Genomic DNA, 23,124 nt, shown 5'->3' on the forward strand with positions numbered 1-23,124 from the left:
CAATTTAGAAAAAAGTTAAATGTTTATGTAAATTTTTATACCAAGAACTTCATTATCAAGTAAGTACTTTTAAAAATATTTATTTTTACAGGTAAGTTAAATGTTCACTTAAATGTGTCTTTATGCAGCAATGCTTCCCAGTGGGATACAAGGCACTTATTGCGTACAGCTATTTCTGGTCGGTTTCTGAAGGTCTCCTTCAAATATTATAGTTGTAGGGGGCCAAGGTTTAAAGTAGCACCAGCAGTTACTCGTTACCTGTCCTGGGGGTCTGGGTTCAGAGATGCTGACGGGGTTGGTAGCTTTGTGCGCTACGCCGGTGGAAAGAAGGGGGCCACCTGCAAACAGGCTGCAGCGGAGGACTTGGGGACAAGTCTGGGAGCTCCCAACGGGGGCACGGGTGACAAGGTGTAGGAAGCTGGATCTCTGTTGCAGTAACCCCCCTCCCACTTGTTGCCAGATTTCTGATGCACTTTGACTTGATGTGCCCCAAGTCCCTGTCAATCAGGTTCCCAGGGCCTGTGTTCTTTACCAAAACCGTACCTTGTACCCCCAATTGGCACCTATCTGGTCACATGTAAGTCCCTTGTAAAAGCTACCATGGGTACCAAGGGCACTGTGACCAGGGAAGGCCTCCAAAGGCTGCAACACATATTATGCCATCCTTATAGGTCCTGTACCTTAACACACACTGCCATTGCAGGCTGCGTGTTCTGGTGCAGAGAAAAGTGAACAGCCGATATGGCACACATCTGTGTGCCATGCCTGAAACCCATTGCCTATGGTATAGGTAAGACACCCCCAGAGCTGGGTGCACTATACCACTGGTGAGGGTACAGTTGCATGAGTACTGTACCCCTACATTGTCTAAGTCCATTCTTAGTCACTGTAAGTGCAGTAAAGCTATAAAAATATGGTCTGGGAGTTTATTATGAACACAGCACCATAATGGTTTACTGAATTCTGGGAATTTTTGTATCAAACTTCTCATCATAATAAACCCACACTGATGCCAGTGTGTGATTTATAATACAATGCACTCAAAGGGCACCTTCGAGATGTCCCCTGAAAAATGACCATCCTCTGGTGGGTTCCCTGATTGGTACACACCAGCCTGCCACCACAAGACATGTTTCTGGACCCCTGGGGTGGGAGCCTTCGCTCCCTGAGCCCAGAAACAAAGCTTTTTCTGGGTGGAGGAGGTCACACCTCCCCCAGGTCAGGAAGTGCCATCTGTGGCAGGGGAGCTTCAAAGGCCTTGCCGCCATTGTAATGCGACCCCCTGCCTCACCTGCAGGCCCCCTTTCTGCCTCCCCTCCTTTTGGGCGGGAAGACAGGCGAGAAAAATTAGAGCAGCCCAGAAGGTGTGCACACCTCTGCCAACCCCACCCCTCAGATGGGAGAGGCCATGTGAAGTCCACCCTTCAGTGCCCGCCATCTTGAAGATGGTAGGTACTCTCCAATCAGGATTAGGGATTGTGCCCACTCCCCCACGTGGGGTGAGCACACCAAGAGTGTAGTCACCCAAAGGTCAGTAGCCCATTGTCTACTGACCTCGAGATCCCTAAAACGCCCCCTAAACACAGTATTTAGGGGGCAGCCCTGAACCAAGAAGGCAGATTCCCGCAACCTACGAAGAAGAAAGACGAAAGAAGATGCCCAGCAGAGGAGACTGCAGAGAAGAACTGACTTGGCCCCAGCCCTACCGGTCCGTCTGCAGTTTCCAGAGATCTAGCGACAAAAGTCGCCTTGCACTACAGCTAGCGACCTCCAGAACCATGGGAGGACTGACTGCCTTCAACAAAGACTAGATGTCCTGTGAACAGCAGCTCTGTTCAAAAGAAACTCCCAAGAAAGACTCAGACTGCTGAGGACAAAGAAAACCAACACCCGGAACCACCACTGCACCAGACGCCTACGCCCCAAATCAGGGTGCCCCACTTGTCCCAGCAAGGTCTCCCAGCGCTCCAGAGCCCAAGTCTACCCTGGGTTGACCCCTCCAGGAATCCCTGACGTCACCTGCAACTTCTACACGGAGACCCTCCCTACCGCGAGAGTCCCGGTAATGTGAAATCCGACCTCAAAAGACACCCCTGCATCCAGCTGCCCTGAGCCCTAGAGAGAGGTGTACCTACGTCCCCAAGCTGCCCAGCTTTTGGTTCCTCACAGAAGTCTTCCTGGACCGAACCTGCAGCCAAAATCTAAAACCGGCAACTCCCATTGAACCGGATGCCAAAACTGCATCCTGTACCCTGCCGCCGCTGCGGGTGCACCTTATGTGCTAACTTGGATCCCCCTTTGCCCTGAGCCTAACACCAGAAGCTTTGCTCCCACAACCTTGTAGCACGTTTGTAAATAGCCAACAACCAGAGGCCCCCTATCTCCCATTGGGCCTCAGCACTCTGCACCCAGCTGCCCTAGTGCCGCTGAGGGTGTTCGAAGAGTGTATGCTCGCCCCTGGTTCTAACCCCAGAATACCAACTCCAAAACCAAAGTACTTACCATCAAACCGATAACACTGTTTCCTCCCATAGGATTGCATTGACTTCTTTTCTTTTAATACTTTTAAGTGTGGAGTTGGTTTGTATGAAACCTGGAAAAACTGCCTATGTGTAAAAAGTTAATTACTTCTCTTTTGTCTATGAAATGTCTCAGTGTGATATCTAGAGATATCCCACTGATTAGCACAAGTAACTTAAAAAGTAATCCAAGAAGTAAAGTGTACTGTAATCTACAAAGTAACTGAAAAGTGATTCTGATTAATGACTTACCTGTAAATCAACCAATTGCATTTGAACCTGCATTCAACTGTAATTTATTGCATAAGTATTGCAAAGTATTATTTCACTTACCTGCACCAGGCCTGGCTTGGTTCTAGAAATACACTAAATAATGTGTTTATACAAATTGGTCTGAGTTCAGTCTGAGTGTGTGACATTTCTTGCCAGAGTTTGTACAATAAATGCTTAACGCTACCCTCTGATAAAGCCTTCCTGCTCGCCCACTCTACCACAAATAGAGAGTAATGTATTTTCTACTTTTACCTCTGCCTACCTTTGGGGTTCCACTGGACTCTTTGCACACTATACCTCATTTTGGTATTGTATATATAGAGCCAGCTTCCTACACAAGGGTCCTGGAAACAAGGGGGTGTAAGAAACTGGCTCTATATATACTGCACCAAAGTGAGGTACAGTGTGTATAGAGTTCAAGAGTGTCCAGAGGTTTGGCAGAGGTTAAAGTTAGATAGAACCTTACTCTCTAAAGTGGTAGCTTGGTTAAGCAGTAAGGCAGTATCAGAAGACAGTGTAAAGCATTTGATGTACACACTCAGTCAGCAAATGGTCTCACACACTCAAGAACTGAACTCTAGGCTAATTGTTTTGTATAAAAAAAATGTACTGTTTTATTTCTAGAACCAAGCAAGCCTGGTACAGGTAAGCATATAAATACTTTGCAGTAGTAATTTCACTTGTTTGAACACAGTTCAGAATTGCAGTATAACTGGTACTGGATTTGATTACAGGTTTAAGAAAGCAGTTTGCAACACATTGCAGGTATAATACATTCAACTGAATGGGCTTTTTAAGTAAAATGCAGTTAATTACTTTTCAGATTACTTTTCTAACCACAGGACTGGATCCTAGATTCAGCCCTGGGACATTTCCTGAAAACAGGTGAGTAAATGCGTTTTGGTTAAAGGTATGATTTTTAAGGAATACTATTGTATTTCAAAAGTTGACACTTCGAAGCCTTTTCACATAGAATCACCAATGTTATCCTATGGGAGGAAATTCACTTAGCAGGTAAGTTACTTTTGCGTTACTTTTGTAATCCACTGCTGGACTCCTAGATTCAGCAGTGGGACATCTACTTAAAACAGGTAAGTAATTACGTTTTTGTAGTTTGTACGTTTTTTAAAGAATATTCTTGTGTTTCAAAAGTTGACACTTGGAAACTTTTTCACATAGAATCACCAATGTTATCCTATGGGAGGAAATTCACTTAGCATGTAAGTTATGTTATCGTTACTTTTTCTTTCTCAGTGCTGGATCCTGGATTCAGCACAGGGACATTTCCTGAAAACAGATGACAAACTGCGTTTTGCTTAATCGGCTGATTTTGAAGGAATATTTGCAGTTTTTCAAATGACGACACTTAAAAACTTTTTGAGAGAAAAAGTGTCCGTGTTATCCTAGGAGGAAAAATTAGTTATCGGTTTCAAGGTAAGTAATCGGTCTTTTGTGTTAGGGTTCTGGTGTTAGACTCAGGGGTCTCCCAGGGTCAGTGATGCACTGTTATTGCACCTTCAGCGGCACTCGGGCGGCCGGGTGCATAGTGTTGAGGCCCAATGTTATCCTATGGGGGATAGGGGGACTTCGGTTGGTGGCTGGCAAGAAGGCCACAAGGTTGTGGGAGCAAAGCTCCTAGGGTTAAGCTAAGGGCACATTGGGAACCAAGTTAGCACCAAAAGGGACACCCTCAGCGGCGCTAGGGCAGCCAGGTGCAGGGTGCAGTTCTGAGGTCGGGTGCCCTATTGACTTCATAGGAGATTCTCCGGGACAAAGAAACACTGCAGGCTCGGGGACGAAGATCTTCCAGGAGTGACCACCACTTCGAGGGGTAAGTTGGGATGCAGAGGGATGGTCAGGCACCACTTGGTTGGGCACACAAGGCCGTGGGGCGTTGGGTGCAGGGGTGCCTTTAGACGTTGGATTTTCTTACCCGCTCTGGTCGCGGTAAGGGGGTCTCCTGGATTGAGGATGAAGGCGTCATCTGGAGGCTTGAGGCAGGTCAGGGGTCGCCGGATCTCGGGTCAGGATCGCTGGGGGGGACCTCCTTGTGGTGTTTGTTCACTCAAACACAGGCTAGGCTCGGCGGGTGCAGAGTGTGCTGGATTTGCGGTTTCTGGCTGGCACCAGAAGCTGTAGTTCAAACACGTCCGGTGTTCACAGGAGAAACAGCTTGGAGAGTGAATGCAGACAGGTCCTCCGGGATTTTGAGGTTGCTGGCCGCTGGACACGCCGGGATTTTGCAGGAGCAGGTTCGAGGGGAGACAGGCCTGTGGGGCTGGGGCCAAGTCCTCTTGTTAGCTCTGCCCGGTTTCTCGTCCTTCCTTTCCTGTGGTAGCAGGATCTGAGGAAGGAAGGTTCAGGGTGCCCTTAAATACTAAATTTAGGGGCGTTACAGGTAGGTAAAGGGCAGGGACCAATGGGTCCCTTCCCTGGGGTGGGTACACCCCCTATTCTGCCACTCTCCAGTGGGAGGGGGGCAGGAGCCTATCCATGGTTGGCTGGGTCCCCCCATCCTCAAGATGGAGGGGATTCGAGGTTGTGCTTCATCTCGCCTCGCCAACTTAGGGGTGGAGTTGGCAGAGGTGGGCACACCTCTCTTCCTCACTTTGTTTTTCCCGCCGGGTCTCCCGCCCAAAGTGGGGGGTAGAACCAGTCGGGACCAGCTGCTGAGTACAGCAAGGGGTCTGGAGAAGCTCACAAAGGCGGCATGCCTTTGAAGCTTCTCCTTCGTAAACCCTGCACATCCTGGGGGAGGAGGCTTGGCACCTCGTCCCATGATGTGCAATGTTTCAGGCCCCCCGAGAGCAGCAAGCTCTCGACCCAGGGGTCCAGAAACATGTCTGGTGGTGGCAGCCTGCGCAGCCACTCAGTCAGGTCACTGGGTCACTGAGAGTTGGTCGAGTTTCAGGTGGCATCTCTAAGATGCCCTCTGTCGTGCATTTTACATTACATGCCACACTGGCATCAGTGTGGGTTTAATGTGCTGAGAAGTTTGATACCAAACTTCCCAGTCTTCAGTGCAGCCATTATGGTGCTGTGGAGTTCGTAATGACAACCTCCCAGCACCATATACTCTTCATGGCAGCACTGCAATTACAGGGCCCAGGAATGGACCTGGGCACTGTAGGGGTACAGGGCTCATGCACCTTTACCCTCACAAATGGCATAGGGCACCCAGCTAGAGGGGTGACTGTTGTATGCCAGGGCAGTGGTTTGTGGGTATGGCACACAGGGATGTGTGCCATCCATGTCGTCTCTTTGTTTTGTTCTGCACCCAGACACTCAGCCTGCAAAGGCAGAGTGTGTGTGTCAGGGTACAGGGCCTCTAAGGGTGGCACAATAAGTGCTGAAGCCCTTAGACCTTCTCTGGTCACAGTGCCCTGGGTACCTATGGTACCATTTACCAGGGGCTGACATGTGGCCAGAGATGCCAATTGGGTTTAGGCTTTCATGCAGTTTTAGGGAAGGAACACAGGCCCTGGGTACACTCAGTCAAAGTACATTAGCAATTCAGCAAAAAGTGGGGGCATACCATGCAAGAAAGAGGGCACTTTCTCACAGGGGGCATAGCTGGTCTGTCGGTCCCCAGGCTGGGACGCTCGGCGGGAAAGGTTGGCTGGGCTCTGCGCGTCCTAGGGCTTTGCGGCCATTGGTCTTGCCAGTTGAGATGCAAAAATCAGGACTGCTGGGCCACTTGGGAAGTGGGTCTTTGTGATGCTGATGTCACCTGATAGCTTCTCAATCTCACTGTCAGAGTCCTGACAGGACTTAAACAGGCCCTGGTTGCTGCAAGGGATCCGGCACCAGAAGTATTGGTCCTGTGCAGCTCTGGTTGGTCCTGGTGTCCTCTTACTCGGTGGGAGGGGCAGGGGGGGGGGGGGGGGGGGACACAGATCTGACCTTCAGGAGCACAGGTACCTCTTCATGGGGAACTGCTGCATTTGGCTGGTTGGATAGCAGCAACTCAGTGAACTGTACTTTGCTTCTTTGGTGCCTGCAAACTGCAGGGGAGTAGCTCCTCTATCCAGGGTTCTTGGCAATTGCTCAGCTGCAGGACAAGTCATTCGTTCACGACTGAGGTGCAGGCAGGGTTTTGCATCAAAAAGTCCACAGCAGTCTTCAATTCTCGTTGCCTCGCGGCTCTTCTCTGTCCTCTTTTTATCTGCATCCGTCGAATCGGAGTTCCTGGAATCAGGGGAGCCTCCTAAATAGTCACTTTAGGGGTGCTTAGGCGAGTGACAGGTAGTAACCAATCGGCTACTTACCTTTAGGGTGCCTATTCCCTCTATACGAACACTTCCTGTCGGAGTGGGCATAATAACCGTGACCCAGAGAGTCTAATTCCAACAAAAGCAAGATGGTGGAATTTTAAGTTTTGTGTTCACATCCGGCAGTCCACTTTAGGGGTGGAACTAAACTTATGGGAGGAATAAGCCTCATGACTAGTAAATTTTCCAACTGGTCGTGTTGCCAAATGGGTCTGAGGCAGAGGGTGGCATTTACCCTGTCTGGGAAAGCCTTAAGTTGAACATCAAAGGTGGCAGAGGATTGGAAGCCTCCTGCCTGGATATGCTGATCACTTAATCATCCTGCTCAGAGGAGGTGACAACACCGCCGGCTGGAGCAGGCATTGCTTCTGCTCTCAGAGAGCGGAAGCTTTCACCTGCAGTGGGTCAGAAACCTGTCTGTGGTGGCAGGCTGTTATACACCAGTCAGCAGGTTTTCAGGGAGCACCTCAAAGGTGCCCTCTGGGTGCATGCATTAATAAATCCATCACTGGAATCTGTGTAGGTTTATTAATAAGAGATGTCTGATACCAAACATCTCTAGTTTCAGTGAAGCAATCATGTATCTGGGGAACTTGTAAATACCAGTGCGAGCACATGTACTTCTCTGTTCACTTGTAATATCTAAGAACAGGATTAGACATCACAGGGGCATTTCAATTCATGCAGATATGTCCACACATGTAGTATAGAGCACCCTGCTTTTAGTCTGTAAGGCCTGCTGCAGGATTGGCTTACCTATACTGTATGCAGTGACTAACTGCCTGACACACAGGAGGTGTGCCATGTCATGTCTTTACTTATCTCTGCCCCATGGCACACAGCCTGCAATGGCAGATTGCATGGTGGTCCCTTAGGGTGGCACAAAACATGCTGCAGCCCTTAGGGACCCTCTTGAGCCTTCTTGCCCTAGGTACCAGGGATGCCATTTTCTATGGACTTACAGGGGGTGCTAAAGGTATTGTCAATAGGGGGAAAAATTGTACAGTTTTAGGGAAAGAGATCTGGCATTGGGAACCTGGATAGCAGGAACCCAGTGCACCTCTGTCAAAATTGTATCAAGTACCAGGCAAAAAGTGGGGGTGACCTTGTCAAAAAGGGGCACTTTCCTGCGGAGCCTCAACTACTGTTTAATACATGAAGATAATGTGTTGTTTTTTTGGGGCGGAATTTGCACACGTGTTTGCGTCTGGAAAGTGGGATCCCACATGTGATTATTTTATTGTAACATGCATGGTTTATTTTATGCTTATGTGTCCTTTTATGATCTTCTGATCGAAATAACGTTATGAAGCACTTTATATCCAAAACCATTATAGTTCATCTGTTTGCTTGACAAGAGGCCCCACAGCCAACAATTTTACTTTCACAGCATGTACTCAATCAGTCCTTTAGCCGGAGTGTATACAAGAAAACTCTTCAGTGAGTGTGTCTACGGTGATCTGCTAGACGTGAGAGGAGGAGCACGTCTAGAGGAGGAAGCTGTGAGGACACAGTGGGGCCATTGAAGCTGTGAGGACACAGTGGGGCCATTAAAGCTGCCACTGCAAGCAGCACCAACCTCGCGCTGCTGTTGCTGGGGAAGGCAGGTTTTACACCGGAGGCTGCAGCCCCCCCAGCAACTAAGCGCCGGCCAGTGTGAAGCATAGACCACATGGCTTTGAGGCAATGAGGTAGCACTGCAGTCATTGCAGCTACGTTGTTCAGTACTGTTTAGCTGAATCTGCAGAGGTCGTCCACCCGATACTGTTGTCTCTAGTTCGCACTTGGAGACCCTGGAGATGCCCATGGACGTCCTTAGATGCCCCAAGTACCCGGTAGCGGACCCTGCTGTTGACTCAGCAGCTGGCAGTCAGCCAGTATTTTAAATTTGCTTCAGGTAAAGCGCCCACAGGAGGCAAGTGGAGGGGAGCAGGCCTGGAGTATTAGATGGTGCACCCTGGGATCAGCAAGAACTAGAGCAGCTCAGTATAGCCCCCCTCTGAAACTTGAATTGAGAGAAGAGAGCCCTCGGAGAGAGGGGTAAACTATGTGGAGTGTCTGAAGTGGCGCTTAGTGGCTCCCAGAGTGGATGTTGATGGGAGTTTGCAGCTGGAAATTGAAGGGAGGCACAAAACCAGCCTGCTATTAGGCTTCAGCCACCTATCGCATTGACCAGTCAGCTGCCCTGAGACGTCATGCCGACTCGAGGTCCTAAAGTGTTAGGAGATGTTAATAGGAAAGAGGCGGAGTCCTCAGGGTGTGCAGCATTTAAAAATACCAAAGATGATATTGACTGCAAAAAAGTTGAGATCGGATCACCTGCTTCAGGAGCAGCCTGTGGAAAGACTAAATTAAACCCTTTCCAGAATAAAGATGCCTCCACTACAATGTCAACAGGGGAAAAGGCAAATGCTACTTACCAGTATGCATCTGTTCTTGGCATGTAGAGCTGCAGATCTACACACTGTGCATAGATCGCCATCTGGTGTTGGGCCCGGATGTTTGCAGTTGTTTTTCCTCTTGGAAAGTCTTTGGAAGTCACGAGTTATGTGACTCCTCCTTTGGATCGTATTGCGCATGGGCTTCGGCTCCATCCTCAGATTGTTTTTCACCAGCAGGGAAAGATGGAGAGTAGTAATAACAGTGAAGATGCCCATGTGTGTTGTATCTAAATAAGATGAACTGAAACAGATAAAGGGAGCCGGGGAGGCGGGTGGGCGTGTGTAGATCTGCAGCTCTACATGCCAAGAACAGATGCATACTGGTAAGTAGCATTTGCCGTTCGAGGCATATGAGCTGCAGATTACACACTGTGCATAGATTATATAGCAGTACCCACGACTACCCGTATCTGTTGCAGTGGTTTGAAATAATGTTTTGAGTACAGCTTGGCCCACACTAGCCTGTTGCTTGATTTGCACATCTACACAATAATGTTTAGTGAAAGTGTGCGGTGTTGACCATGTAGCTGCTCTGCAGATATCATCTAATGGGATGTTCCCTAGAAATGCCATTGAAGCCCCTATTTTAAGTGTAAAGTGGGCTTTAGGGGGAACGGATAGCGTTCTTTTTGCTTTGTGGTAGCAAATCTGAATGCATTTGACAATCCACCTAGCTATCACTGATTTGGAGATGGGGTTGCCTTTGTGTGGTGGTGAGAAATAGACAAACAGTTGTTTGGTCTTACGAAAAGGTTGTGTTCTCTCAATGTAGTAGAGTAAGGCTCGTTTGACATCTAATGTGTGAAGAGCTCTTTCTGCAACGGTCTGTGGTTGCGAGAAGAATACTGGTAGTTCTACAGATTGGTTTAGGTGAAAAGGAGAAATTACTTTTGGGAGGAATTTTGGGTTAGTACGGAGAACAACCTTGTTATGGAGCATTTGGAGAAAAGGTTCTTGAATGGAAGGCTTTAATGGCAGGTACTCTAAAAAGTGATAGATGTTGCCTGTTTTGTAGATAAGCTGGACGTATAGGCTAGATTGCATGTTTGTAGGTGTAGCAAATAGCCTATGATGTGTTGAATGGATACATCTAGGGGATTGATGGTCTTGTTGTGACAATAGACAACAAAACGTTTCCACTTGGCTGCATAGCACGCTCTAGTGGTGGGTCGCCTAGTTTCTTTAATGACGTTCATGCAGTCAGGGGGAAGATTTAGATAACCGAATTCTAGGATTTCAGGAGCCAGATCGCAAGGTTGAGCTGAGCTGGGTCCGGGTGCCTGATCTCTCCATGGTTCTGGGTTAAGAGGTGTGGAGAGAGGTGTAACTTTTTGTGCGGTACTACAGATAGTTCCAGCAGTGTGGTGTGCACAAGTTGGAGCTACTAGGATTAGTGTGAGGGAGTGTTGTTGTTTGCGCACCACTAATGGAATGAGTGGGAGAGGCGAAAAGTGTATGCAAATCTGCCTGACCAGTTCATCCATATCGCATTGCCTTTGGACAATGGGTGTGGATATCTGGCGGCGATGCTTGGGCAATTGGCGTTTTCGTGGGTGGCGAAGAGGTCTATCTGTGGATGCCCCCACATTTGAAAGTACGGGTGAAGAACTTGCGGGTGGAGTTCCCACTCGTGGAGTTGTTGTGTTTGTCTGCTGAGCAGATCTGCCATAGTGTTTTGGACTCCTGGGACATGTTGGGCTAGGAGAAAGATTTTCTGGGGTATGGCCCATCTCCATATGCTCTGTGCTAGCTGAGAGAGCTGTGGAGAGTGTGTGCCGCCTTGTTTTTGTATATAGTACATGGCTGTCATGTTGTCTGTGCGGACTAGGACTGCCTTGCCTGAAATCTGTGTTTGAAAAGCTTTTAGGGCTAAAAATATTGCTAGTAACTCCAGATGGTTGATGTGGAGTAACTTTTGTTGAGGGACCGCTTCCTGTAACAGTGGACTTTCCTGTGGCCCGCCTTTCATGACTAATAGATCGTGATCGGTATAAGGGCTCCCTCCATATTTGTGAGTGGACCACGACTCTTCAGTCTAACCCAGCATACAGACAAGGAGAAGCAATCCCCATAATTGACATTTCTACGAATATGTTTTTGAACCTCCTTTTCTCATATATAGATTAAACATATGGTTTGTAAATTAAACAATTCTGGACGGAAGATTCACAGCCTATATTGGATAGTCGCAAACCAATCAAATTTGAAGCAACTCACCTGCCTATTCTTGCCCTGAAGAAGTCCTGTGTTAGGACGAAACGCGTCGGCTGTATCGCTTTGCATTGTCCAATGAATTTGGAATAAAGAAACTGAAATCAAGGATTACCTTGTCCTCTTATATTAATTTGAATACAAACAAAGTGACACTGTTTATGAATTTGTGGTGCATCTTAGCTTATGTCAGATTTGTCTAATCTTGTTCTCTAGGGAACTAGCATTGTTACAATGGGTGCTATTCAGAATGCACACATACCCTTGACCTATGTGTAATAGCATATTTCTGTGGGAAAGATACTAAAGGGTGACATTAATTTCAGGTGCTGGCAAAATAGAAGGTTCCATTGTAATCCATTTTTTAACTTTTGTTGAGGTGTCCATCTGCCCTGCATGGTGTGATGTAATAAGTGAGCTCCCCAGCCGGAGAGCAATGCGTCAGTTGTCAGTACTATCTGAGGAACCGGGTCCAGGAACGGTCGCCCTTTGGTAAGGTTTTTGGTGGTCCACCACTGCAGAGAGCATTGGGTACGACCGTCTGCCAACACCAGATCTGTTAATTGACCCTGGGCCTGGTTCCATTGGCGCTCTAAGCACTCTTGGAGAGGACGCATCTGGAGTTTTGCGTGAAGTACTATGAAGATACAAGAGGCCATCATTCCTATTAGTTGCATGAACACTCGAGCTGGAAGAGAGTGTTGTGGCGGAAATTGTGCGCGTAGAGCTTGAATGCTTGCTAACCTGGCAGGACTGGGGTAGGCTAGCGCTCTTGAGGTGTCTATAGCCAGATATTGTTTTACGTGTGACAGTTGGAGACGGGACTTTGCGTGGTTTACTGTGAAGCCCAGTTGGTGTAGCAGCTGGATACTGGCGTGCGTGTGTTGTACACAATGGTTGTATGAACTGGCCTTCATTAGCCAGTCGTCTAGGTATGGGAAGACATGGATGTGTTGTCTCCGCAGGTGTGCTGCCCCTACTGCTAGGCACTTGGTGAATACTCGTGGTGCTGTCGTGACTCCAAATGGGAGTACTTTGAATTGGTAGTGTTGGTCGTCCACGACAAATCTGAGGAACTTCCTGTGAGCATTGTGAACAGGAATGTGGAAATAGGCGTCTTTGAGGTCTAACATGGTCAGGAAATCGTTGTGGGAGAGCAGTGGAAGTACCTGTTAAGTGTTACCATGTGGAAATGGTCTGAGTATGTATCGGTTTAGGGGCCTGAGGTCTAGGATGGGCCGTAGAGTGTCGTCCCTTTTTGGTATGAGAAAATATAGGGAGTAGACCCCCATATTTTGTTGGTTGGTAGGAACCCGTTCTATCGCCCCCTTTTGTAAGAGGGAGATTACCTCCTGCTTTAGTAGTGTTAGATGTTCCGGTGACATTGGGCGTTGTCTGGGTGGAGTGTTTGGGGGGTAGATATTAGTTCTAGGCAGTAGCCTGATCGAATTATTTGTGTTACCCATTTGTCTGAGGTGATGGCAGTCCAGACAGGAAGGAAATTTTGGAGTCTGCCCCCGACCGGAGTGGGATGGTCTGGGGGAAGTGGAGGGGAGTCATTGGGTAGGTGCGGAGGCAGAGCGGGCGGTGTTTGTCTTGCCTCTGCCTTTATTGTTGTTGCCTCTGTAGCCGCCTCTTTGGTAACCCCTTGTAAAGGTGGATTGGGTAGGGGCCTTCTATAAAGTGGAAGCGGTGTCAGAGGAGTAGCCTCTGGATGTGCTCCGAAAGGAAGAGCGGCAAAATGAGCGCCTGGGAGGGTGTGATTGTAAGGCTCCCATAGATTTCGCCGTATCGGTGTCTTTTTTCATTTTTTCTAGGGCCTCAACCACTTTTGGGCCGAAGAGATGTTCCTGGTCGAAGGGGTGGTTCAGGATGGAAGCTTGCACTTCTGGTTTAAAACCTGAGATCCTTAGCCAGACATGGCGACGGAGGAGGATGCTGGTATTAATGGCTCTGGAGGCGGTGTCAGCTGCATCTAAGGCACAGCGGATGGAGGTATTGGTAATGGTTTTGCCCTCCTGAATTAACTTGTTTGCTATATTTGTCAGGGAGGTGTTGCATTATGGCTTCTAGTTCGTCATAATGGGCCCTGTCGTATCTTGCCAGTAGCGCTTGTGTATTAGCGATGCGCCATATGTTGGCAGCTTGGGATGCAGTGCGCTTGCCCGATGCGTCCAAGAGTTTTGACTCTTTGTTAGGTGGTGGTGCTTCGCCTGACGCTTGGGAGTTTGCCCTCTTTCGTGCTGTAGACACTACTAGGGAATATAGTGGTGCTGGCCCTCTGATGTAGGCGGGATCTGTAGGGGCGGCTTTATATTTTTTGTCTATGCGCGGGTTAATGACCCTGGCTCTGACTGGGTCTTTAAATACTTCTGGCGCGTGTTTTATAACTCCTTTGAGCATGGGCAGTATGGAGGTGGCCCTATGCGTGGTGTCAAAAGTATCGAGAAGGAAGTTCTCCTCCACAGGGTCGGTATGGAGATCCACGCCGTGATAGTGTGCAGCCCTTTGGAGTAAGTGGTTGAACCCTAATGAGTCTTCTGGTGGGGATGGTCTCGAAGGGTAGAGATCATCTTGCGGGACGTTAGGAATGTCAGGGATGTTATAGTCATCCCATGGGTCTATGGAGCCTGTGGGAGTGGGGTCCCCTGTAGGTAAGTCATGGGGTACGTCCCCTATGTCATCATAGACATCATCATTATCATCATCCGGAGAGGGTGTGGGGGAATGATGAGGTGGGGGGGGGGGGGGGGGGAGAAGGAGGGGGTGGAGGAGGGGAAGGTGGAGGGGGTGGAGAAGGTGGTGAAGGCATTCTGAAAGGGGAGGTAGCAGCGTCCTTCCTCTTTGGAGGTGGAGATCGGGCAGGCTTTTCCAGCTGTCTCTTGTTGATGCTGAGCATCAAATGTCCTGTTTTGGGATCCTTGATCAATGTCTTTTGCAATGGATCAGGTGTAAAAAGTTCTTCCGAGGGTGGTTTGTCAGTCGGCGCTGAAGGCATCGGGCCTTTGGTTTTCTTGTTTTAGAGTCTGCGCTAGTCCGCTGTTTGGAACTATGCGGCCTGGAAAAGGCTGTCTCTTTACTCGGTGCCGAGATGGTTTTCGGCTTTGAGATATCGGTGTCGGTGGCCTTGTGTTTCTTGCTCGGTACCGGGGATGGTGTCGGTACCGAGGAGCTGGAGCTGGTTTTCGGCGCCGAGTGTTTCGGTATGGAGCTCGGTGCTGAGGAGGAGGCCATTTTCTTTTTCGGCGTCGGTGCGGAGGAGTGTTTCTCGGCACCGACGGTGGGCTGGCTCGAGCCCGAGCCGCCGGAAGGCCTAATAGGCTTCTTTACCGGTTCCGAAGGTACGATGTGGGAAGCAGTGTCTTTGGTCTTGCCTAGACCTGGAGGCGAAGGCGTGACTGTAGCCTTTTTCAGTGCCGTGGGGAGGGGGGGGGGGGGGGGGGCGGCTTCGGAACTCCCGTCCCTCTGTGCCGGAGTGATGTCCTCCACATCTGAATCATCTGCTTCGGAGGCGCTGACGAGGCCCTCGTCGGTGTGTTGTCCTTCTGGAGCGTCGACGCCTTCCCCGAAGATGTCGTCTGGAATCGCCGTCGAGAAGTGTGCCACAGTTCTTCGTGCCCTTCGGTCTCGAATGGTTTTCTTGGACCGGAAGGACTTGCACGCCGGACAGTATCGAGCCTCGTGTTCCGGGAAGAGGCAGAGGTTACATACTTCGTGAAGGTCGGTGTGGGGGAATTTCGACCCACATCGAGGGCCCTTCTTGAAGGGAGTCCTTTCCATTAGCCAGGACCGGAGCTTGGGTAGGCCCGAAGGTCTTGATCGATCAGAGCCGCGCCGAGTGTGGAGATCGCGATCGAAAACAATACCGCAAATTGGGGTGAGGAATGTGCGTCGATAGAAGAACTGGAAACTGTTTGGAACCAGAGCGCGAAGATCACATCCGAGCCCGATGGCGGGAAAAAACAATGTGAGGATGGAGCCGAAGCCCATGCGCAATACGATCCAAAGGAGGAGTCACATACCTCGTGACTTCCAAAGACTTTCCAAGAGGAAAAACAACTGCAAACATCCGGCCCAACACCAGATGGCGATCTATGCACAGTGTGTAATCTGCAGCTCATATGCCTCGAACACAGATATTTAGCTTGAGGCAAAAGGAAAAACCATTGCAAGAGGCGCCAAATTTGATTGAGTCGGATCGGGGGTGGGGCCTGATGTTAATGTGCATCTTACTGGTTCTGTGGAGTCTGGTTTTAGGAGGGGAGATGAGTTGCCTTCATTGCAGAAGGATACCATACAGTGTTCTGGGGGTATTTCTAGCCTACCCCTGTAGGTCCAGCTTCCCTCCCAACTGACTTAGGGCCTCCCTTATCAGTTTCTGTGGAGGAAATTGAGAAGCTCCACATAACTACTCAAGAAGTTCCATGTCATCAAACAGTGGTAAATGTCCGGGATGAGGATTTCACTTTGTCAGATCAAGATTTAGACTTATGTAGGAAATATGGTTTACAAGATACAAGTAAGATTTCAGAGACTCTGGGTACACTTTCTGCAGTGGTTCCCAAAGGATGGTAACATTTTAGCAGTACTCCTTCAAATAATTCTTCCTTGATATCTCATCTTTCTGTAACCCCTGATCTTGATGCAAGTGGTATACAACCTTGCAATCCTTCTGGCCAAGAGGTAGCCGTACCAGCCTCCCTACTGCGCTTAGAAAGGATTTTATCTTTAATCTAAAACCTGTTAGAAACATTTGTTGGTGGCTCCAATTGCATTTGTGACACTGTGACAGCAATTCTAAGGAAACTGGTAAGCAACAAAAAGGGAAAGGATATAGGCCCCAGAGAACCAGCAGAAAAAGAAGGGGCCTGGTGTCTAGTATAACTAATCAGCAAACACATGGTTTTTGTCAAACTGATTTTGGCTCCAAGGCGGGTAAACCACAGTGTAAGAAGCTTACCAAAGACGTTTCACATACCGAGAGTCCAGTCGTCTCTATAAAATGTATATTTGCTACTATCCCTAATATGAGGAGTTTGAATGAAAATTCTCAGGGTGTGGAACAGGATGTGTTCCCAATCTTTAAATCTCAGTCCAGATAGGAGTTAAAGGATGGTGAATCAAGTAAACCATTGGTAGAGTTGATGGAGGAAGAAAAAGCGAAGAGGAAAGAAGAAAAAACCTCTCCGCAGATTTGTTAAAAATGGTTGTCGGAATTACGTTTTAGAGATGGTATGGATGTCATACAAAGAGCAGAGGGTACAATATGAGCCCCACAAGCAATTAATCAAGTTATGGACCCTGACTGCGGTCCAGTTAATGTATTGGCCGAGGGATCTGCAGCAGTGCTAGTAGCAGATCATGGGGCTCATCCTCCTTGTATACCATCTTTGTGGAGTCCAATGGCTGCTCCCTTTCCAGATTTTGGAACAGAGATGGGCCCTTTGGTGTTAGAAGGGTTAGACTCTTTATGGTGTAATGTGGATACTTAGAAGTTGGATTTTATTCCCCTTTTTGATGCAGATTTAATTCTAAATAGGCCCTCGCTGCTTAAATGTTTCTCAGAGATTGAGAATCTAAAGCTTATCCACGGTAGTGACATCAACCTGGTTACCCTTTTGCCCTTTTGAGCTGGCTTTAAATCAAGGGCAACTTCTTATTCTAACCTTACAGCAAATTTGATATTAAGATTTGCTGAATGTTAGCAATGTAGGGGGATTGATGTCATTACAATCTTAGTAGAGGATGGATTATGTGTTGAAGGTAAAGGGCCTCTGCCTCACCCATCTTCTTCTTTTAATGGAGGCTGACTTAGGGGGGAATAAAACTCAATCTAGATAAACATGGCAGACTAGTGTCTATTAGAGAATCTTCTCCTCTCCCGCACAAGTAATACATGAAGATGAGTCTCTCAGATGGAAATGGTTACCTGGTGCATTATTAAGTGTCTCCTAGAGTACTTACATGCAGCGTCCAAATTTGCAATGAGCTAAAAATTATTTCATGGAATGCGGCAGGGATAAAGAATAGTAGGGAGAAGCTGTATTATTTGAGCTCGTTAGAGGCAGATGTGGTTGATCTCCAGCAGACATGGTGTGCGTAAGAACTGGTCTACGATGATAACATCACTTTAGAGTGTAAAGCAATACCTTCAAGGAGGGAACATGCGATGGAAGGGGTGGCATGCTTGTTGTCTAACAGAATTCAGCGGAGATACAAATGCTATAAAGATCCAATTAATATATTTATGGCAGTAACCCTGTTTAACTTTGGAAAAAATCAGAGGACTCCTCTCTTACTGTTGATAAATGGCTATATTCCCCCGGAGGCTTCTTATGATGCCCTGTGAGGTATTTTCTTATATAACCAAAGCCTCAGATAAGGAACTCCCCCACATTTTGGTTGGGGATTTAAATTGCAAAATATCTAACTTTGCCCTAAAACAATTGCGGGAGGTAGAAAAAGAAGAAGCTCTGGGGTTTCTGCCAGATCTTTTTCCTCAAAAAAAAAAAATTGAGGGAACATTTTTACCCGCTCCGCTTAAGAAAGTTAATGGTATTATAGTGAATGGGAGGTTCCCTTCTGATTTCCCCACAGTATATACATAAGGCTCCCGGGGGAAGGTCAATTTTGGATTATGTTCTGGTAGGATTCACTTCCTTCTTCCTGTTGGAAGACTTAAAGGTTACTGAATCCCTTCTTAGTGACCATAATCTTCTAATAATTATTGTGAATTTTAATACATCCCCTATTGGTTCCTGGAAGTTTGATGGACAAGGAAAACATGGAGAACACATTAGGATCATAGGGCAATCGCAGGTCTCAGAGATACTTTAGAGGCAACCCTCGACAAGTTGTTTGGCTGGACCGGAAATGAAATAGAAAGTTGTAACAATATCATGCAGCAGCTAGTCAAAGATGTAAAACAAGTTAATCCAATGGGGAGGTTGAAGAAGAGCACCCTCCCTCTCCTCTTGTTAAATCAGGGACTAAATGACTTAGTTAGGGAGCAATGGCTATATTAAGTCCCTGAAACATATACTAAAGTAGGAGTCGTCGATTAAAGGCTCGTTTAACATATACTAAAGTAGGAGTCGTCGATTAAAGGCTCGTCTAAATAAAAGAGAAAGGGGGCAGGCTTTGGATAAATCTAAGGGAAGCAGTAGTAAAAGGTCAGATGAAGGCCTTTTGGGCAGTTGTCACAGAGGGTTGTGGAGCAAGAGCTAGATCCTTCCCTGTAGCTATTGAAGAATCAAGATGGGCTAATTTTATTCAGGCTCTCTATGCGACAAATAAGGGAGTTGTAAATAAGTTTATAGTAAAGGAAAAAGAGATAGAATTTGCAATTAGGGGAATATGCACTTCAGCCGAGATGGGCCCCGATGAAATTCCAATCTATGCTATTAAACAAAATGGATCAATCTGGAATAAAATTCTCTGCTTGGTTTTTAAAAGCTGCTATGAAACAAAAAAATCCCCCTCTGTTCGATGGGAAGCATCAGTTTCACATTTTAATAAGGGAGACTGTACCCTACCAAAAAATTATCGTCACATTGCCCTTCTTGACTCAGTGGGCAAAGTCTTTGTTAAATTCTTGCTGAGCCAGATCAACGAATTCGTGGAAGATCATAAAATCATCCCAATGGAGCAAACGGGGATCAAGAGTAAGCATGGAACGATTGATGATATGACTGCCCTTCAGGTAATAAATAAAAACTATGTTAAAGTTAGAGCGGAGTGGAAAACACAGCTTTTATAGACTTCTCCACAGCAGTTGATAAAGTAGATCATTCTTTGCTGTGGAGTAAGCTTTTAAACTTGGGTATGCCGGGTACCCTTTTAGTGTTAATTCACGCTTTCTATACCGATACCTGGTGTAGGGTTCTCCTGGGTGGGAATAGAGGTTTATCTCAAGCAATCTCTACTCCGATAGTTAGGGGAAAGCCTATTGTGTGCTTACTTTATATAGACACCATAATTTTTTATCTTAGCCCGAAAGGTCTAAACAGCCGTCAGCAGGCATTACAACAATTTGCTGAGGTTCACTACTTAAAAATTATTGTATCTAAAAGTAAAGTTATGTGTTTTCATGGAAGGAAAAACCAGAAAAATTGAAATTTCATATCGGTATTTGGGTGATCAAAAGTTGGAAATTGTGAAATGACATATTTTCCTGAGGAAGACAGTGTGTGAGAATTTAAGTGAAAAAGCCCACATGGAAAACAATATGACTAAAGCCAATTCTCAGGCTAAATGACCAGGTGCCCTTTATAGGGCCACTGGGAGAAGGCACTTTGCACTTTAATTGGAGGTACATCTAGCTAAGATCCCTACCTCTCTATTGTATGCCACAGAATTGATCAATGTTTCGAAATGTATTTTTTTTTTAATACAATGGAAGGCCGAGCCCTTAGAAGCTTGGCCTCAGTTAAACCAGCTCGCTCTGTGGTGGCTTTAAGGATAGAATTTGAGTTGAAAAGTGCTTTTGTACAGGGTCTTGCAGGGGTGGTGCGAAAGTCACTTTATGGACTTTTAGGTACAATATTTTGCAACTTTTTGGGAAACTGTTTAATATGAAACTCTTTAGCACTTTAGATTCTTTGTGTGATTGTTGTATCTACTGCTGGGTTATAGTGCTTATGTACTTTGTCCATAAAACAGTATTTTGGAATCTTATTTTACTTGTATGTATGTATGTATGCATGTATGTATATATGTATGTATTCTGAGATGCTACGTGGACCTCCTAGGAGTTCCGTAATATAAATAAAAAATACATTTGAACTAAACTATACATGAAACATACATTACACTGCCAGGATACAAACTGCTGCTCACTAACACAAGGTGTTTTCGAAGCCCCTGCTTCTTTGCTCAAAGCAATTTTGGAGCTTCATCGGCGTGCTCCAGGAAAAAAATGTTGCTCATCTTGCATTTGAAGTCTACTGAATGTAGAGTAGAACTGTGCAGAGTATAGTTGCATACATAAATTAAGAGAGCCTGAGGGTGTAGAGGTTAAAAAAAATAAAAATAAATCCCTAACTCCTCGCTCCTAAAACAAGCAGACTGCATGTGGCCTCCCTTACTAGACTTGAGTCTCAAGCAAGATATTAAAAAAAACCTTTATAAAATGTAGACAACAGATATTTTTTTAATTCCTTAGAATCCTGCCACCTTAACTGATTAACTCCTTAGACTACGAAAGTCATTCAACAGGGAATTAATGTTTTTTTTTTAGAAATGTGCTTATTATTATAGAATGTATATAGTTCAGCTCAAATCTTAAAAAAGGTGTAGAGACGTAGAAGTGCTACTAAGAACAAAAGGTTTACAAGCAAGGTTCTACTGAAAGAGATACGCTTTAATATCTTTATTGAAATGGAAAAGGCTAGACTACATGTGAGGATTTGTTGAAAGACAGTCTCAATGCTTTGTGGCTAATTAGGAGAAGGAACAGCTGCCATTTTTGCTACAGCACATGTGGAAGACAACAGCCAGACGGAGCTTTCTGAAGAGCAGTGAGCGAGCAGGACAGTGAAAACTACGTTTTTTGTTTAGGTAGAGGGGACCAGTGTCAAAAAGAGCTTTGTGCACAAAGCAAAGGGTTTTAATAAGAGTGAGCTTGAGTATTGAAAGTCGATGTAGGTCTTTCAGATGTTGAGCGACATGAGCACTAACTGAAAAATTGAGATAAAAGGAATGCGAGTTTCAGAGTTTAAAGCTTCTAAATGAAATCATGTGTTAATGTGCACTAACATTCTTTTCTGACTTTTATAAAGATAAGCAGATGTGGAAAAAGACCCACACTTCTAAACACCACAAAACGACACATAAGGTAGTACCAACAAACACAACATTAAAATAAGGGCAAATCCCACATTCACTAGTCGCTCTCTCATTTAGAAGAAAGACACTCCGCTATCAGGATCTGAACGTGAGCTCCCCAAACCATCAGGGACACATCAGTCACAATGATTTGCAAGGTGAGAGCCTCCTCTATAAGGAGACCGATCGTATTGCACCACCAAGTAAGAGGGTGTTTTGCTGTAAGAGAGCTGTAATTGGTCATCCTGTGTGTCTTCCAATTGAAACCACTGACCAGCCAGACACTTTTGTAGAGGCCTTATATAAAGCCGTACATTCAGACCTATAAGGATGCAGGACATCACTGACACCAGTAAAGCTGAAATTCTAGGAGTAGAAGTGTGGATTAAATATGGCAATACCTCTGTAAAAATTGAAGGAACTCTCCTTCAAAGAGACACATTTTCTTACTTTGTTTTCAAGATGGCTCCTCATAATGTAGCATATCCTTTGCAACATGGGCTTTAATTGTACAATTGTCAAGATACCAATAAATAATACTGTATACCTGATCAAAAAAGCTTGTAACCATTGCCATGCATTTGGAGAAAACATTTGAGGCACATATTTCAGTTCGAAGTGTACTGATAGTGCAAGCTCCCCTTTTATGAATCTCAAAATGCTTTGTTTGTTTGCCACTGGAATTCAGAAGTATTCATCTTTGACCTCACTGCCCACATCTAGTTCCCTTTCTTGAACTGTGGGAAAATCTGATGGGGAGAAAGCCTGCCGATATATTTTGTTTTATTTCTTAACTAACTTGTTGGCAAGTATAGGATCCAATATCACTCTTGAGCTCTCTTATGGGACCTTTTTTTTGGATCGAATAATATTTTATATAGGTACCGTCTTCTGTTCGAGGGAGAGGAACAGAGTCAATGGCCCGTTTTTGCAGTAGAAGAGATGTCTCCTTTTGCAGCAATTTCAGACGATATTTGTAAGCTTCGGTAGGACAGATGTTGAGATTTCTTGAAGTTGAGTGCATATTCATTTTGTACTGTAACAACCATTCATTTGTTGCTGGGTATGGCTAGCCATTTTCAGATGTTTTGAGACACTTCTAGCACAGCGGGGAGAGGAAGTGAGACCCTGTGGAATCCTGACTGCAATGATAAAGTTAAACTTTCATGAATAGACTACTGGTTAAATAACAGACAGTGGCTGTGCTTCAAGATGGCTGAAGCTACTGCCAGCGATGCAGAGCCAATATTGAGCCCCGATTTCATTTTGAATGTTAAGGCTTTGATTGGCTTTCAAAAATAGAAGACTGCCAAATAAACAATGAGCTATGCTCAAAGAAATCTGCAGCGTCTACAATATTAAGCCATTACCAAGGTCAATGGCAATTTGAAGGTTCTGATTTTACTGTGACCATCATGAAGAGTTTACCGATTAAACAATGGAAGAGCGTTCTGGGTCTGAAAGTTTAATCTATAGAGTGGTAACTAAAAAACTGTCTAATGTAAACAAGATGGAAAGGTTGCTTTTAATCCGAGTTCTTCATCAGGGGTATTCGATCTGAATTTATAAACCTCTCAGTATCAT

General features: G+C 46.1%; 1 protein-coding gene across 4 annotated transcripts in view; it reads right to left on the reverse strand.

Moving 5' to 3' along the window:
* The window catches only part of RBM26 (RNA binding motif protein 26), a 999,243-nt gene that overhangs the window by 275,239 nt on the left and 700,880 nt on the right, over window positions 1–23,124 (reverse strand). The window lies entirely within an intron of this gene.

The sequence above is a fragment of the Triturus cristatus genome, chromosome 8, assembly GCF_964204655.1.
Source record: "Triturus cristatus chromosome 8, aTriCri1.1, whole genome shotgun sequence".
Taxonomy (NCBI): Eukaryota; Metazoa; Chordata; class Amphibia; order Caudata; family Salamandridae; genus Triturus; species Triturus cristatus.